The following is a 20,329-nucleotide window of genomic DNA, read 5'->3' on the forward strand; positions in this document are numbered from 1 at the left end:
ATATATGCTCACATTTATAATTTTACTTTTTAATACCTATCATTCCAAAAAAGACATCCATGTAATTCATGTTTGAAGTAGATGGTTATGTGCCAAATCCTATGATTTTCCTAGTAACTATAATAAATTAAGTAAGAAAAATATAAAGATTTCTGAAGTTATTTCTCTACATTCACTGATCTATTCTTCAGTTGATTTTGAATTTTTCAATATACCATGTTTTTAGCCAATGATTAGGAATGCAAAATTAATAACAAACTATTATATCATCAAAGACTTCAACATTTTTGTGGTATAAAATTGTAATTTGACTCTCTCTGTAGTCAACGATACTTACAAATAAAATAAACTATGCTTATTTTGTATGTAGAAGATGATATGACTTTAAATTACCTTAAGTGACTGTAATACATTTCATGCAGTTTCCCTTAGAATGGAATGATACATAAATAAATACATCAGAGGTAAACTCTCAGTTTTGTGTTCATTCATAAAGAAATCACAACCTATTTTGACAAAAATGTTATTGTTTCCAAGGAGAAATGTTAATGCATTCAAATATATTCAATTATGTCTTAAGCAGCATATTTTTATACCAATATGCAGATTGTCTCAAATAATAGAATTCCTTATCCTAGCTGATTCGTTTAATTCAGTTTGCCACTATATAAATTGATCTTTTTTTAAATTTTATATTCTATTTTTAACAACAGTCAAATTCTGTATTACACAAAACATGAATAGAACTTAAAGTTTCATGCCCTAAACTTAATATATTTAATAAGTTTGAAATAGTCAGTGTATCAAATAATAGAAAGGAATAAATATATTTTCATTATACAATCTTGTTTGACTTCTTTCTCTTTTATATGCTCCCAGGATTTCTTATGGTTTGTCATATTTTATTAGCCTCGAACATTCCATTAGACACTCTTTTCTTTATCATCATCATTTATAGCTTTACTTGCTGCTTTGTGACTCTCACAAGCTTGCCTTATTTTTGAGCATTCATTTAGAGTATCTGATTTATGTTCTTCACAAAATTCTTTATTTTTAAATTTAGAAAAGCACACCAATTTCATGATAAATAGTTAACGATAAATTTTTAGTCCAGGTTACTTTTAAGTTTCTATTTTAAAATGAGAGAGAGAGAGAGAGAGAGAGAGAGAGAGAGAGAGAGAGAGAGAGAGAGAGAGAGATCAAGTATATATTAATTGATCCTGCCTGTAATTTGAAGCTCATACAAAAATCATGATTTTCCTTTTCCTCCATAAACTGACTTAACGTTAGAAATGTTATGATTTTTTTTTGAGTTGTCAAAATCACCTGATTTTTTTCCCAGATGGCCACAAACATTTTTAAACTTATTTGCTATCCTTAATTTTTGTATTGTACACAATTTAAAAGTCCAATACTATTTGATTATTTCTTAATTCAAGATGAAATATATTTAATTCCTTTTATGATATGGTGAACAGGGTTTAAAAAATAATTTGAAATACTTGAAAATTTGGACTATTTAATACCATCTCCAGTAGCTTCCAGTAGAAATAACTTTTCACTCATTTATTTAGAAAAATAAAATATTAACCAGTTGCAATTTTTGTGTGTACTCTACTGGCACTAAAGTTATTTTCATATTATTTTGGCACTGGTTCTTACTCTAAGTTATCTGGGATATTTCAAATGTGCTCATACCATTTATTCTTTCCCATTAAATCAAAATACATAAGTCAAGTTACAAGGAATTGAGGAAAATAATAGGGTATATAACTCTTTATATAAGTACATGTAGTGATTATATTCACACTAATGCAAATCTGATTAAAAAATATTTAATCCTCTATATACAGCCTATTATTTAGATTTAGATATCTATCATATTGGAAGAAATACATGTGGTCTACTGTTGAAGATGGATGGACGAATGGCTAGATAAATGATGATAGATAGATCGATAATAGATAGATAGATGAAAGATGGATTACAGATAGATAAGGTCCTTACACAATGAGTAGAATCTATGGGCATACTACTAATGGTGAAATAATCCACTGCAAGATTTTATTTTCTATTTATTTAGGTAAAATTTATACTTTAATCAAATACACACACTTGTAAATAGTCATAAGATACCAAAGCTTTCACGGAATAGAAGAAGCTAATTTTTCCAGAGACACCACATTTTGATTCATTACCCTCATTTTTTTCTACTTCAACTATCAAATTACTTGCCAGAAATCATCAATACTTTTTGCTCCTGCACCTCACTGAATGAATTTTGAAGAATGAAATGAAAGTTTGCACACTTCTGAATTATCACAGCTTTTCAGTGTAAGATTAAATACTTCCAAATAATATGTTTTTCAGCATATTGTATATTTGGGATTTTTATATAAATTGGTTATTTACTAATTTAAATGTATATGGTGCATCTCAAATAATATTCATCGTCCCATATAATTTTTTTAACATTGTGGCAATTTAACATGTTTTTCTTATTTTATTCAACTAGGATTTCAATTCTACTTCTTCACAAAATTTTATACTAGTATATATTTTATACATTACAGTATTTTATTGATACTGTTTTACACATGTGGAAGAAAATTATTATGTAAACATTATCAACTGTTAAAGTAAAATAAAATTATTTTTCATATATTTGTATGCGTGACTATATCAATATCTGTATGAAGCTATGCAGTTATTGCTCCAAGCAGTTTTATCTAGTTCTACCATGATTGCCCTCAATTGTCCTGATTGGATCTCCCTTCAGAAAAGATCTTGAATTTATCTGTGAAGATGGCAGATAGCTGACAGTCTCAGCTGCATTTGGTTCTGTCTCAGCATTCGAGCTGAGACTGCACCTTTCCTGTTATTGGCCCCAGCCAATGACTGAACACAGCAAGGTTACAAAGGCTGGTCATTTTTGTCCAATGTGGAACTCCTCTATTGGGTGGGTAATAACTATTTCAGAGTTCTGCATCATGGTGGCCAACAATTTGTCAGATCTGCATAGTGGTCTCAAGTTCTACCTGCCTAGATTGTCCTCTTCCATCTTTTGTTTATAGGTTTCAGATCTCCTTTGCCACCTGAAGTTTTCCCCTTGCGCAATCTGGCTTCCTCGCCTTTTTTTTTTTTTTTCCCTAATAACAGACATTAAGTATAATAATCTTTCTGAATGCTTATGTTTACCTTAGGGTCTGCTATCAGAGATACTGAACTGACAGAAGCTCTGCAAGTCTGGGTTTAATTCTAGTCATTATTTAACATTGCCTAACAAGGTAAAAGTCTTACAATATTTTGCTTTAAATTTTGATACGTGTGACAATGTAAGATCAATTTTGTTAATATTTTTTATTTTTGTGTTTTTATTTTGAAAATTTTTAAATTCAGATTTAGAGTTGTAAAGATAGTACAGATAGTCCTTGTATATCTCTCACCAAGCTGTTCCTAAAGTTAACATTTTACATAACCATGGTACATTTATCAAAATTAAGAAATAAACAATGGCACAATACTGGTAAAGTCCAGATTTTATTAAAATTTAAGATGTTTGTTAAAAGATTTTCTGCCTAATACACTTTTTCAGTTCCATCATTGATCTAAGATATCAAGTTGCACTTAGCTGTCATCTCTCCTGAGTCTTCTCAAATTTGCGACAGGTATTCAGTATTTCCTGTTTTTTTTGTTTTTTTTTACTGAACTTAACTTTTCTGGAAGACTACCCGTCAAGAATTTTATAGAATGTCCCTGGTTTGGGATTTTTCTGATGTTTTCTCATAATTATACTGGGCTTATGGATTGGGAGAAGAACATCATGAGACAAAGTTCTCTTCTCATTGCATCATACCAACAAATAGACACACGATATCTACAGGCATCAAGGTCTTGTTCCTGTTAATCTTGATCACTGGTTAAGGTGGTGTCTTCCAGGGTTATCCACTGTAAAGTTTCACTTGTTGTTTTCTTGGTCTGGTTTTGGTGTTACAGTAATGCTAACCTCATAAAATGAGTTGGCACTGTTCTCTCCTCTTATGGTTTTTGGAGAAGATTTTGTAGAATAGGTATTATTTCTTTCCTATGTTTAGTTGATGAAGGCTTTTGTGCTAAAGAAGGAAGAGGGGATGTGAGGTCTTAATGGAATTTCTACAGAGGTCGTTCTTCTCCTTTCCCAGCAAGCACCACAGCAAAGCTTTCTGAGGTTTCTCCCAGTTCTTCCGTATGTCTCATGGAGTTCTTGAATGGAAAATCTGTAAAATGTGCAATCCTCCTCACATGAATGCTCTTCTCACTCTTATTCTGTTCTACACTTGGCCTTTCGCAACTTTTTTTTTTCTTTTTTCAATCACCAGAATCTTCTTTCCTGCTTAGATGGAATTCAGCAGCTTTTTTCGGAGGTAGGTAAGCAATCCTGTTTCTACTTGCAGGCATCTCTCTACACATTTTAGGTTAGTGTGCTCTGACCTCAGATCTCTGATCTATTCAAGAAAAGTCATTGGTTTGCTGTTTGTCCAGCTTTGTTCTAGTTACAAGGGTGTCAGTGAAACTCTTTTCTGATCTCTGTATCTCTTACTCAACTTGGAAGCCTTCTGGCCTCATATATGTGTGTGTGTGTGCGTGTATATATGTATACACGCACACACACACACACATATACATATATACATAGATATACACACATATATGTGTGTATACATATATGTGTATATATATACATATATAGATATAGATATAGATACATGTATCTGTATCTATATATATACTATTGTATTTATTTTCCTTCATTGCTTTTTTATCAATTCCAATGGAAAGATGACTTAAACACTGAATGATTATTAGATTTGAAAAAGTAAACGATATGAAAAAGTTATACATCTATATAATCAAAGAGCAAATTAAATTATATTTTTAACAATGCAACTGTACTTTTTATAATATGATTTACACAATTATAAATGTAAGGAAATTAATTTCTGATTAAAAATAAAGTAGAATCATCCAATTTGAAAAGAAATTAATCCAACCTCAACAAATGTGCGCTTCTATTTGAATCTGGATTATTTGGTATCTGAGTGAAACAAATTTCTGGAATAGGGCCCTTTTATTTTTTAGGTTTAAATTTGGAAAAAGAAAATTTTAGTTTAAACAATATTTCTTTTGTGGGATTAAATTAATCAGCAATTTCACTGCATGTTGTCCTCTTTTCATTATAACTTCAATTTAAGGAAATATACAATATATGGGTTTATTTTGTTCACATAGTAAAACATTATCATATGCATTACAAATATTAAAAGTTTTAAGGTTTTATATTATAATATAGCACTTGATTTACTATAATCATGTAACATTTCCCACATAATTCATTTGTTTAAATTATAAGTATTAAGCCACACACAGAGAGATACAGGCACATGTAACTTTTATATTCTAAAGTTGAGTTTAGGTTATATGATAAATGTTGTGTAGGCTTTTAAGTGCATTTTTAAAGCTATTTGTAGACATTTGTAACTAATGTTCAGTTATGTCATCATTACCAAGAAGAAAATTGTATTTTATCTGGTAGCAGTTAATCATTTCAGAAATTGACTCACAACATTACTTTTTTATTACTGAAATGAATTTAAAATGATGACACTTTTGGGAGTCTCCGTATTAAGAAAGCTTAGAAGCTTTAAGTAACTTGTTAGAGTGGTTTAAGTACAAAATTATCTTCCTTCCTTCCTTCCTTCCTTCCTTCCTTCCTTCCTTCCTTCCTTCCTTCCTTCCTTCTTTCCTTCCTTCATTCCTCCCTTCTTTTTTTCTATTTAGTTAAACTAGAGAGGAATAATTGTCTATATCAATATTTCCTTTTAAATTTTAATTCCAACTAAGATTATGTAAGTGGATTGGTTACTAAGATATATGCTAGGTAGTATATGCTATGTAGTATTTTTTATATTACTTTTCACTTCTTTACTTACAAATAAATCCATAATTTAATATCCTTAAAATTTACTTTTAATTGCATAAGTTACAAAGGAATGCATTTTCTTTTAGAATGAAAGCATTGCATATAAGGCTAAAGAGTTTCCTATTCCACCCTTATTCCTAGACACAGTTAAGAATTATTGAGTTTTATTTTAGAATTTTAACAATTCTGTGTGGTAAGTGTGTAATTGTGGGTGTGACTTCATAGGATTGTATACCCAGTGCTGTATTTAACTTTCAGTTCTATATTCTCTGATAATTTTGTAGGTAAACATTCTACCATGATAATTAGGCTTTCAGTTTTGTTTAGTATTGAATTAACTTAATTTTCTGGACTTCTATTTTTATTTTCTTTTTCAATTTCAACAATTATAGTTTTAAATTCCAAAATACTTAACAGCTTATTATTGTATAACAATTTATTCTTAATGGACATATATCCTTCATTTATCTCTCTGAGAAACAAACTAGATATACTTATTTTAAAGTTCTTTCTAAGCATACTCTTCTTTTGTTTTGTGTAATTCAGTCTGATTGTATTTCTTATAACTCATTTAAGACAGCAAACTTATTAAAATGTTTATTGATTATTAAATATGCACTGAATTTCCAACACAATTCCTCTCCATGTGCTGCCTTTACTGAGGAATATCCCTGGTGAAAAGCAGTATTTTTGTAGTTGTTGTTTGCTCATTTGAAGAGTTATGAGGTGAATTTTGTGTGAGTAATCATTTAGCAGTAAATCAAGTCATACTCCAAAATCCAAACTTGTAGCAGTGAATTCCATATTCATATTGTGAGAAGCAATTTACCATTAAACAGTATCCAAAGCAGTAATTTGAATTGTGTTGCTTTATGATCATTATAAAATATGCTTTAAATTTAAAGTTGCACAAGAACTAAACCCCAATAACTTTGTACTATGTTTTATGATTGGGCATATTTAAATAATATTATAACGAAATAATATTCAGACTCCAAATCATTTTTTTCTTTCTTTTTAAAGGAAGCTGTTACTATAGTTTAAGAAACACTGAACTAAATAATAAAGCTAGTTTGAGAGACGTCTAGCTAAAAAAGAAGATTAGACTTCTGGGAAAGTTTCCCAGACATGGTAGAGACTGGGTTATATATTTCCAGTATTTGCCCTATAGTGTGCTTTACTTTCATTGATACATCAATAACAAATTATAGTAATCATCTGCCTATTTTCTGCATTCCTAATTAAAATAATAGAGCAAATACTTATCTATGTTGTTTACTATTTTATCTCCATAGTCTGGCACATGATAGCTACTCAGAAAAAGTTTCTGAATAAGTGAATAAATTGTAGAAATGATTCATATTGTTTTTAATTATATAGTGACTAAATATTTTTATATATGCTGAATATTAAACAATAAAAATATATTTTCCCGGAATTAAAATAATCCAGAGAGATAACAGGTATATATCAAATAATTTATTTCTTTTTTAAACAGTGAATAAAGGATACATATTTTCTTTTATGGCACCAAATTGCACCCAATATAAAAACACGGTCTAGTGAATCAAATGGCCTAATGAATAAACGGAAGTTTCCACAACATTGATTATATGCATAAACTATCTCAGGCTTAATGACAGGCTGCCACTTGCATAATTTGTTGTTTATAGTTCTGTCTCTTTGCCTCCTAAGAATCCTTTGTTCTAACTGAGCCACCCTTTCACACTTTGCTACACAGGAGCATTGAGTCCAGGCTTCACTGATATTGACAACTCTATTCTATTGATTCAAATTATGCTTCAACACATCCTTGAAGGATTTCTTATGACAATCTGCTGTACAACTAGTTTTCTTCAGTTCCTCGTACACAGGTTTCTTTGGAATCGTATTGCCATCAATTTTCATCACATGAATAGGCTTGCAGAACAATATAAAATGAAAGTATCTTGGGTATTCAGAATCTATGAATATTCAATGACGGTACTGTTTGAAATTTTATCAAAGTATATTACTTCAGAAAAAAAAAATCTTGGTTGATAAAATGCTTTTTTAAGAATGGAACTGCTCTATGAGTATGTTCCTGGTTTGTTTGATACATCACAACCATTTTGAGGGTTGCCACAAGAGAGGGGATTAGGTGTATAGGTGAAAAAGCTGAAGGGATTAAGAAGCACAAATTGGTAGTTACAAAATAGTCAGGGAGTTGTAAAGTGTAGCATAGAGAATATAAAGTCAATAATATTGTAATAACTGTGTATGGTGTTGGATGCATACTAGATTTATTAGGGTGATCACTTTATAAATTATATACATGTCTAATCAACCACTATGTTACATGTGTGAAACTAATATAATATTGCATGTCAGCAATTGTAATTTATATATATATATATATATATATATACATATGTTTTTTTTAAACATGAATTTGGGTCTAAATATTAAAAAATAGTGGAGCTCATCAATTCTAGATTGTACAGATATTGCAGAACAGAAAGCATTGTCACTGTATCATCATCATCATCATCATCATCATCGGCATCATAACTTACATTTATGTAGCATTTCATAAAATTATTATTTTTTAAATTGATAATGGAACTGCCTTTTAGATTAGGTTACCTGATTAAAAAGGAGCTAACCTTAGACTGGAACCCAGAATTTTTGACTGAAGATGTTACCACTAAATGTGACTAATTATGGAGTTTAAAAATGCCTGGTGTACAAACTATTGTTACTAAACTATTACGATTTGTAGTTATTTTTTAAAAATATATATTTCGTGTAATATTAAAATACTTTGAAAATGTTTAAAGTGACTATGACAATTTTTCTTTTTTTATGGTCCATTAATCAGTCAGTAAACAGTTGTTGAACAAATAAAGAATGGATTAACTCACTGGAGTTAATGGAGACTATGCTATATAAAAATAATTTGTATTATGTTAACATGCAAAGTAAATATGTAAAAAATCATAATCTTTAAATAAATGTATATTATTTCATAAAAAGAAAAGAAAAGAAATCTGCACTTTATGCTACCCCAGAATTGTTTTCAAATGTTGAAAGGGAGTTACTAATAAAATGTTATATTCTATAGATTAGAAAATTCTTGAAGTTTTCAGGAACCAAAAAATTATAAAATATAACATGTAAACTACTTAGGAAAGATATTCTTAGCCTTTACTCAGTAAAACTCAGATCCAAGAAATGCAGAAACTTCAGTACCATTTTCCGGTGGAAAAGGAGAGGAAGCAGAAACATTCTATAGAAACTGTTGTCCCACTAAAGACCCACCAAATGTATACCACAGTCTGATGCACACTGATAGAAGATGGCAGATAGCATAAGACGTTTTTCTAAAAGCATGTTATATGTATTATTTCAATGTTTAACTAATGGAGCATCAGAAAAAAAAGTTGTGCCTGTTCTATACTATAACTCGCTGTAGGGACGATGTTGAAGAAAATTTGCCTTCATTCGTTGATGTGAGCTTTTGTTTATTAGCTTTTATCTGTTACTGTATGTGAGTTGATTTCTGTGCTGTGATCAGGGGTTGAGTAAATTCCCCCTTTGGTCTCATTCTCCCGAGCAGAGGAGATATGGGATGAGGTTGCTTTTCTGTCCCACTTTGGTCTCATTCTCCTGAGCAAGGGCAGCATGAAATGAGGTTTTCTGTTTGGTCTCATTCTCTTGCATAGAGGAGAGATGAGATGATGTTTGTTGTTCTGTCTGTGTTGTGAGGTGATGGTTAGCTTAGGGTTAAAGAAATTCTTGATCAGGGGTTGAGAGAATTCCCTCTATTTTGTCTGTTTCATGCACATCAGCTGATGAAGAGAAGAAGTAGCTAAGTTATATCACGACGACATGGCAGGCACGTTACCAGGCTTTGGAAGACCTTGGGCTGATGGTCCCAAGCAAGAACATTAGATATTGTTTATCCGGATGAATTGGCCTTTGGCCACATGGGTAAAGTACATGTCAGTAACTGCCAGATCCTTCCGGCACTGGCCATTCCCGGAGGGGGAGGCAGGAACAAGAAACTTGGCTCTAAGGTACATCTGAGAAAATATATAAGACAGACCTCAGTTGGCAGTGTTATTGATTATTATTTCATCATTTGGTCATTTGTCATTGGCAAGTTCTCATCATTCTAACTTTTGAAGACTTCCAGCAACATGCAGCTTACAACACCAGGGGATGCCCTGACTTTCAGCCGCGATCTTGGTGAGGGCTGGCTGGTTCCTGGCCTCTTCAGTGTTGTTTCCCAAGGTTAGCCTTCTTGAGAACTTGTTAACATCTAGAAAACTTGTATGCAGCTTGTAGCTTACAGCATCTGAAGACGTCCTAACTTCTAACAACAACAAAAACAACAACAGAAGCAACATCCTTCAGATTGTTAACACCTTGAACACTTATATGCAGCTTACAGCTTATAGCAACAGAAGACACCTTGACTTCTAACAAGAACAAAGACCACAACAGCAGCATTCTTGGGAACTTGTAGCAGCGGTGTGGAAGACGCCTGAGTTTCTCTCAGCTACAGACCTGACAAAGTTTTGATTTATGACTTTTCCAGTACTGTTCTCCCCCAGTTTGGTGAGCTTTGGCATCTACTGTAATAGTTACTATCCTATAGAGCTTATTACTGCTTTTGGATACTCCTTATTGATGTTATTTGTGTATTTAGCCAATCGATTTTTGATCAATAGTAAGCATATGTTGGGAATCTCTTAAACTTATAAATACGTGTACTCCTTTGACATTAGTATCAAGGTATATAGTTTAGTCATAACCACCTTTACTTTCTGTCATTAACACATTCTATTAATTGCTGTTGTATTCTGCTATTGCATATTGTTAAATAAATTGATTAGATATTGCTAAATAAATTCATTAGCCCCTCTCTAGCGTGTGTCCCTCCTCCTTCTTTCCCCCACTCGTCATTACACTTGTCTTAGCTAGTTTTTATTTTATTGTATTGTGTGTTTGTTTGTTTATTTATTCAAAGATTGTTAAAATCTTGAATTAGAATGATGAGAATCACTGTGTCCATATTATTAATACACAGATGGAATTAACATAATAATATCAAGACAAATACCCAAAGGTGTGATCTTATTCTCTCTGTCTTCTTTTTGTAGGAGGTTTTGTTTTTTTTCAGGAGAACATCATCATAGAAAGGAGAAAAAGAAAACTGAACTTTATGCGGCCATTTTTTTTCATTTTAATGTATTTTTAGGAAGTGATGTTCAAGTAGGATTTTGCAGACATCAACTAAATTTATTCATCCTATTTAGAGCAATAAGATATACTCTGTATTATTGTTCTATCAACATGAAAATTGGCAGAAAACTATCTATGAGTGCATTTTGTACTTTTCCTCTGTTTGAGGGCATATGCTCAGATATACATGTTTTTACACATAGGCTATATGGTAGGCAGTATTCTGAGAATCATCCCCAATATTCCTTGCCCTTGCATAACCTTATTCCCTTTAAATGTGAGTAGAGGTTGTGAATGATAAAATGTCACTCCATGATTCTGCTATTTTATATAGCAAAGGGATAGTATTTAGATGTTCTTAATCTAATCACACAAGACCTTTAAATTCAGAGCTTGTTTATTTTTACCCTGACTTCGGGAACAGAAAAGGAAGTCAGAGAGATTTGAAGGCATGGATATGCCATACCTGGCTATGAAGACAGAGGTGCCACACACTAAGGAATGCAGGTACCTCATCAGGGAATTTCACACTTCCAGTTATGAAATTCGGCCAACAACTCGTATGCCCTTAGAAGTGAACTCTTCCCAGAGTCTACAGATAAGAGCCTATTCAGGTTGACATGTGACTGTGGGCTTCTGAAACTGCAGAGAACTAACTCAGTTGTGTCTACCAGGACTTCTGAACTACAGGAATGTGAGCTGATAAATGGTAGTTTAAGTTGCTAAATCTGTCATACTTGTTAGACAGCATTAGAAAATTATTACATGTGTTATTTTTTTTTTTTAATCTATTCTTTATTGTGAAAATGTCAGATCCCATGGATTTGTTTTATGAACTATACTAATATACATCTTAAGGTCAATATATCTAGTTTTAATTTTGTTTTTATTGTTTTGGACTAATACTTGTTCTGTTTTGTTTTTGTTTTTTTCAAGTTAAAAATACTCTTCATGGTGATAAAAAATACATTACATAAATTTGCCCACTTAACAAATTTTAAGTGTGTAGTACAGTCTTGTTAACTGTATTTTGTCATTTCTCCTTTTCCATTTCTAATTTTAATTATTTGTGTCCTCTCTCTTTTCTTCTTGATGCATCTGGTTAATGGTTTATCAATTTTGTTTATCTTTAAAATAACAAGGTCTTGATTCAGTTGATCGTTTGTATGCTTTTTTAGCCTCTGTTTCATTTATTTATACTCTGATCTTTATTATGTCCTTCCTTCTACTCACTTAGGGCTTTGTTTGCTATTCTTTTCCAACTTCCCTTAAGTGTAAAGTTAGATTGTTTATTTGAGATTTTTCTTGTTTCTTGAGGTAGGCCTGTATTGATATGAAATTCCCTAAGATGGCTTTCATTGTTACCCATTGATTTGGGGTCATTATGTTTTCATTTTTGCTGATCTCCAGGTATCTTTCAATTTCTTTTTTGATCTCATCATTCACCCATTCATTGTTTAGCAGCATGTTGTTTATCCTTAATATGTTTCTGTTTTTTCAGTATTATTATTTTTTTCTTTTCTTTTAATTGATTACTAGTTCAATACCATTGTGATCAGAGATGACACTTCATATGATTTCAGTCTTCTTAAATTCGTCAAGACTTGTTTTGTGGTCTAACATGTGGTCTATCTTGGAAAATGTTCCATGTCCACTTGAAAAACTGTATAGTCTGAATGCTTTGGGGTGAGATGCTCTAAAGATGTCAATTAAATCTATCTGCTCTAGTGTGTTATTTAGGGCCACTGTTTCTTTGTTGATTTTTCATCTGGAAGATCTGTCCATTGATATCAATAGGGTGTCTCCAATTATCATTGTGTTTTACTGTCGATCTTTCCCTTTATGTCAGTATTTGTTTTATATATATTTAGGCATGCCTATTTTTGGTACACAGATGTTGACTAGGGATATGCCCACTTGTTGGATTGATCCCTTCATCATTATGTGATGTTCTTCTTTGTTTTTTATTACAGTCTTCATTTTAAGGTCTATTTTGTCTGATATAAGTATTGCTATACCACCTTTTTTGTGTGTGGCTGTCCCTCTAGCCCTCGTCCTGAACCATACACTCAGTCTTTCCATGTATGTTGCTGTCACCTCTTGACTTGTCGCCCCTTTTCTGGAACCCACGGTGAGTGCTTGCAAAAGTTTCTACACAAGCGCTTTTAGAAGATGTCTGGGTTTACAGCTGACTTCCATCTCACTGGGAGGGATGAACTCCTCTCTGATTTTCACTACCAGATATTGTAGGGACTCCTCTTCCCAGCACAGGTCCCTGGGCTGGGGATCTTGGTGTGGGGTTGGGACTTCTAAATCTTCAGGGGGACCTCTGCCACTGAGGTGTCCCTGTGTGGCAGAGTCCCTCTGCCACTGAGGATTTGGGGTCAGTAGCTTCGTGTCTCTAGCCCTCCTACCAGTCTCAATGTGGCCTCTTCTTTACATCCTTAAGTACAGGAGTACTGACTCCTATATTTAAGGATATAAAGACATCAGCTATTCTTCAGATGTTTCTTGAAGTTGATTGTTCTATAATTTACTTGTCATTTTAATGTTATCATTAGAGTCATCAGGCATAGCATTTACCAATTCTGCCATCTTGATCTTCTCAGACTAATACTCATTTATAAGGAAAAATGAATAAATAAAACAGTGGAGCATTTAAGTGGATGGAAAGCTCATATGAGTCAGCAGTGTGAGTTGCTGCCAAAACAACTAAGCATATTACCATAGAAGTCTATTGCATAGGTTAGTGATGCTGCATGAAGAATACATCTCTTTCTCACTGTTCTACCATTAATGAGAGCCAGGATTTAGAGAGCCATTGGAATTGATAGAATATGTTGTATTCCTTTTGGTGGTATTAACATTAATCATCATTTTCAATCATCTGTTATTCAGGTTAGCCCAGACCTTGTATCTAAGTCTTACATAAGTCTAGACGTGATTTTTTCCCAGTGCAGATTTTACTTTATTTTAAATCTACTTCTTGGGAATCAAACTCTGAGGAGGAGATTTGCATGCAGGATGTGTCTTGGTCTTTCAGAAATATATCCAAACCAATGTGGGGATAGCAGGGATGGGAATGGACAGAGAATTATTCCCTTATGGTGAACTTTGATTCAGTTGTAACAGAGGTTTTAGCTAATACTAAGATAGTTCAAATGTGGGGATGGCTCTTCAGAATTAACTCAAATATAGGTGAGATAGGGCAGGGGCAGGGACTCTAAGAAAACCATTAGCCGCCTTTTGGAAACAAAGGGCTAGTAAATCAAGATGAGACAAGGAGATCAACCAGAGTCTGCAACAAACAAGATGGCCACAAAAGCCACTGATAAGTAACCTCCAGCCATATTATATAGTCATTGTAATACATCTACATGCTAAACAACCAGAGGTGCCATGACTCCTCTGGAGAGAACCATATCAAAAAAAGGGTGTAACCACAATTCCTGGAAAAACCTACACCTTCCAGGAATTAATAGAAATATTCCTCTCTTTTAATCCCACACTAAAAAACTTAACTAATGAAAACCACAGACACAGGGAAGATAGGGGCTATCTCTTGCTAGGAGGCAATTTCTGCTCTACCTCTGGAGTAGATCTTTATTCAATAAACTATTTTCGCTTTATTTCCTGGCTTACACCTTGCATTCTTTCCTGTGTGAAGCCAAGGAACCTCATTTTTTGCAACATAGGCAAGGGGCTACAACACACTAATTGGTTACTGAATATGAACTGCTCCCAGAGAAGGCACACACATTTATGAAAGCTCCCATGATCAAAATTAATTGAGAGCAATTTCCAGGAAGAGTCTTAGCTGTGAGCCATTAGCATCTAACACTTAGCATCTGGGAAAATAAGGACTTTGGTTCTAAAAGGGTTATCTGGGTAGCACACCAGAGTCTGCTGTACTCTGGAATGCAGTTTCCGGTCCATTTGGTGAACGAATGAAAAATAATGGATATATTTGTAGTTACAGTGTAAAGTCTTTCCTCAAGTATAGACAGCCACACCTTTAGATCTTTGGGTCTGGGAACTGACTTATATCTAGAAACTGAATGTGACAGGTAAAAATATATAAATACCTTCTCCTGGTCCCCACCTCAAAAAAAAAAAAAAAAAAAAGGTAAAGAAGTTCTGTTCTACTCAGAATTTGTGAATATGATAAGAAATCACTTCCATGGTTATTTAATATTATATGACACAGTTGACCATCAGCTAGGGAAGTTATTCAGGTGGACTTGCTTCAATCACCAAAGGCCTTAAACTCAGAGAGCTTTCACTGGCTCATGGTACAAGGGGAAAGAAGAGACAATGGAAATGTGAGAACTTAATACATCAGGCCCTTGGATAATGTTTCATGCAATGATGTTTCCTTAACATGTTCATGAAACGCCATAGGAACTTTACTCTTATTTGTGTCAATTCGCCTATGGTAAGATTAGTTTCATTATGCAGTGTTTCACTTAAAGTCACAGAACCTATCAACAATACTTAGTGAGGACTCACTGAATGCTGTTGCTAACTTTGAGATAGAAAGCTTCCACATGAACAAGAATTTGGGCAGCCTTTAGGAGGAAAGCAACCCTTGGATGACAGCCAACAAAGAAAAGGAAACCACAGACCAACCGTTATAAGATAGTGGAAGAACCAATGACCTGAATAGTTTGGAAGTACATTTTTCCCCAGATCCTTGAGACAGAATTCCAACCTGGCTAATACCTTGATTTTGATCTTGTGAGACCCTGAGGAGAGAACATGTTTGAGTTCACCTGGACTTTTGATCTACAGAACTGTGAGACCATAAGTGAATATTGTTTTAAGTGTCTACATTTGTAATGATTTGCAATGGTGGAAATAGAAAATTGATAGAGGAATTGAATGTTCCATTGTGGTCAGCCTTCTGCTGGGCAAATTTTTAATCCTTTAACTATACAAATCAAGCAATAGTTAAATGCATATCTATTTTTCCCTGTGCATACAATGAGCTTTCATCCATTTCCAGAGATTCCTTTGTGTTAAGGTGCCCTGATATCAACCCCAGCATTGCTGTACATATTAGGTTGTGAAAAAGTAATTGTCATCTAAAAGGTTAAAATAATAGCAGAAACCGCAATTACTTTTGCACCAACCTAATAATATTAGTTAACTTCATGTTGTCTCTGATTGTTGATTTAGCTGTGCTCTGTCATTCTAAAATTGTATCAGCCTTATGATTTAAGAAAGTTCAGTACCAGGAATCATTGTCCTAATACCCCAGCCATCAAAGAAGCAAAAATACTGGTGCAACATCAGTGTATTTCCTATAGCCTAATGAAGGGGAGGTGTCCTCTGAGCTCTCCCAAGTAATCTACTTGGGTGGTGGTTATTCTAATTGGGTGCTGAAGACCCAGAATTTAAAAATGTTCTAGAGGTATGCATTAAACATTTATGACTGACCAAAATAATGGTTAATTAAACAACAAACTTTAAAGGAAAATAATTTACAGCCTTTTTAATTATCACTATAGTATTAAAGAACCCTATTCAAAATTACTAAAGTTCAGTAAAGATGATTGTTTACATTCCTGATAATGTGTTCAAGTAATTCAAAGAATATTTCACTTGTCTATTAAAAATACCTGAAAAGTCATTGTGTTAAATTAAGAGGTCATAAATTATATTCACTTGAGTCAATTAATGGACACTCAAAATAACGTTAAAGGGGTTTTAACATACATGGGTCCTTTATCAAGGTTAATTAAACCATTTCTATCATTGTGTCTTAGTTTTAACAACACCTAAAATTCATAAAGTCACAATATAATAATGCATATTTAAATGACTGAATTTGGGATTAAAAAGTTTTAATGAAATTAAGTTTGAATTTAATTTTTACTTTATTTTTCATTGTGTGAACAACTGAATCAAAAATATTTCAAGTTAACATCTTTTATAGATGATGTATTACAGAATTATACACTTGAAACCTATGTAATTTTACTAACCATTGTCACCCCAATAAATTTTAATTAAAAAAAAAGCATTTTTATTAACTCTTAAAATTCTCTCCAAAACAGAATTTGCAAATTTGATTCATCCTTTTCTTTAAATCAATATTTTTCTTTTTTTTTTGTTTTTTTTAGAATTTAATTATTGTTCTTCTTTATCAGCGTTACCATATAATATACTGAAATATAATCTGGTGTACTGTTGTATAGAACATAACCATTTAAAATATCAGAACCCCAAACAAATAAATTGTGTTCTTTAATAGCAAAAAACAAAAACAAAAACAAATGAAAGGCCTTAGGTACACCAATCAACAGTTTGGTAAAAAATATCAGTTTTCTGCTTGTATATTTTATCAGACAAAATGCACTTTTCATGGATTTACCTTATCAATTTGTAGGTTAATTGATTAATTTCCATCTATCTGCAGAAACTTAATAAAGTGGTTCATTCTACTCTACATGATAAAATCATTAAAATGGTCTCAAACTAGAAAATCAGATTCAGGTTAAAGGAAGAAGTACACAATCAAGACATAAGGTAGAAAATGCAGTTCTTATAGGAGTAGCTCTGCTTCCAAAGGAAAATATAACAAAAAATATCTATTTATTTTGAGAGAAAGGAGGCGCTGTCTATTTTCACAGAAAAAGCAAGTTTCTTTTACCTTTTCTTTCTTTTTTAATCACTGGATTACAAAAAGGGTTTGGGATGGCTATTTAGGCAGAAGTTATTTAGAAGTATAACAGTCAGCAACATTTTTGAACTATTTTGTAAAAAATAATATATTGACTTTTGTAGAAAGATAAAGGCATAAGATTAAGATGCAATAAAATATATATGTGGAATTTTAAGATATAGTCAAATAACAAATTTTTGAAAGGCAAATGTGTATCAGGATAAAATTTGATATTATTGTATATTGTAGATGTATTATGTAGCTTTCAAAAATGTTAGCAAATACACAGTATAATTCTCAGAGACGATTAAAGAAGGCAGGGGGAAACACAGATGGAGACTACGCATTTTTTAGTCATGAGTGGGTATGCTATGTTGCTAAATGACAGCCAGTATATATGTCTAAGAAAGCAAATAAATGGTGAAAGAATGTCAATAAATTATATGCTTTGATAAGTTTACAAATAATCACTACTAATTTATGTTTACAAATAACTAATAAGTTTACAAATAATAACTACTATATTTTTAGTTTTCAAAGAAAACAGAAAGTATTCCTCCTCATTTAGTATTCAAAATATTTTAGTTTGTTTTCTTTACTTATTGAGCTCGTTATACATCATAAGACTATATATATGTACATATACACATATATAGAGTATGTATACATATAGATTTAGATGCACATATACAAATATATATATATATATATACTTATGTATATAGTGAGTACTGCATACATTATACACAAACACACACACACACACACACACACACACACACAGGCACGGTATATAATATCACTGGCACTTTCCCTAATGCACAATGCACAAAAAACATAAAATATGTTTTATTTCAAATATATAAAATACTTTTAAATTCACATTTAAAAGATAATATACTAATAAAGTTTGAATAAGTAATAAACACAAAATTAACAATATTCATATACACCTAATTTACTGCTCTTTATATCCACTGCCAATATTTTTATAAAGATCAATATATAAATATTATTTTTTCTGATATGTATAAACACATTTATATAATAACTTTATAGTCTTTATCACTTATTTTATATTAATAAATATAGGTAACTGTGTAGATTCCTTTTACTTTCTAAAAATGGGGAAATAATTTTTAAAACTTTAAATTAAAACCTTAAATATTTTGAGGTTATTTGGTGTGTGTGTGTGTATATATATGTGTGTGTGTGTATGTGAGTGTGTATAGTTTTTATATTTTGAAAGCATATTTCTGCCTGCTATATAGAACTTTCTCTCTGTAAATTGATCTTGTGTTCATAATAAGTCCTTGTGCTTTTATAAAATATTTGTTTAATCGTTAGTTGAATAAAACATGAATTACAATGAAAATACTTTATACAGTATATGAGTGTTACATATATTATTTTCCAATGTCTCATTGATTGAGAATTATTTGTTTATTGAGTGGATTAGTGCATACTTTCTGAGTCGACAAACCTACTTATAGTTTCTGTCAGAATGAATGTACATTTTAGCTCCATTTTGTAACCGCACATAAACTTCATTTCTTTAGCATGCATTTTTGCTTTAATCCATGCTAGCTTTGTTTAGCTGGAAGAACTATGAATCACTTACATTGTTTCCCCAGATCTTCCTACCTATACACATACTGCATTCCCACTCTTTTTAATCACAAAGCCCTTAGAAGGTTAGGTTCTGGTCAACATTAAATTTACATAAGAATAAAGCTCCAGGTCTATCAACTATGACTAGGATCTGAATCTGCTCTTACAGTTTCTCACAACAAGAAACATCCACTCAATTTCCCCGCCCTTTTTTTTTTTTTGGTCGTGATATTGAGAGGAGACCTCTGTAAAATCAAGCAAACCATTATCCAAGTTCATGAGTGCTTGAACATGTATTGAAACACTTTGTTTTGGAGACCTGCGCCCTGCATGCCAATAACCAAGTAAATAAAAAAATTGTGTGAATTATTGTGACTAAGTTGGGCATATTCGTAACAGAATAACAAACTACCATTAGACAAAAACAAAACAAAACAGAAAATTCAACCCACCTACATTGTGGAAAACATAAAAAAAAACATGTTGCCAAATAGGATTCTGCCTCTTTTTTCTCTTGTACAAAATTTGGCAATAATGCATATATATGATTATGCATATGCTATGTATGCATTATTATATATATTATATATATATATATATACACAATATATATTATATTATATTATATTATATTATATTATATTAGTATATATTATATATATAAATTATATATGGTGCCCAAAAATGTATACACATTTGAAGAAATGAAAACTATTAAAATTGTAATACCCAAAATAACAAAAGATGAATACAAGTTACTTTTGACTTCTGCAATTACAAGAGGTGCTCAAAGTGGTTACCATAGGCATCTAGACACTTCTTATTATCGCAAACTACTGCTTGAGCAACAGGTATACAAGTAG

Source organism: Rhinolophus sinicus, chromosome 16 (genome assembly GCF_057876585.1).
Source record: "Rhinolophus sinicus isolate RSI-liver-muscle chromosome 16, RSI-T2T, whole genome shotgun sequence".
In the NCBI taxonomy this organism is placed as follows: domain Eukaryota; kingdom Metazoa; phylum Chordata; class Mammalia; order Chiroptera; family Rhinolophidae; genus Rhinolophus; species Rhinolophus sinicus.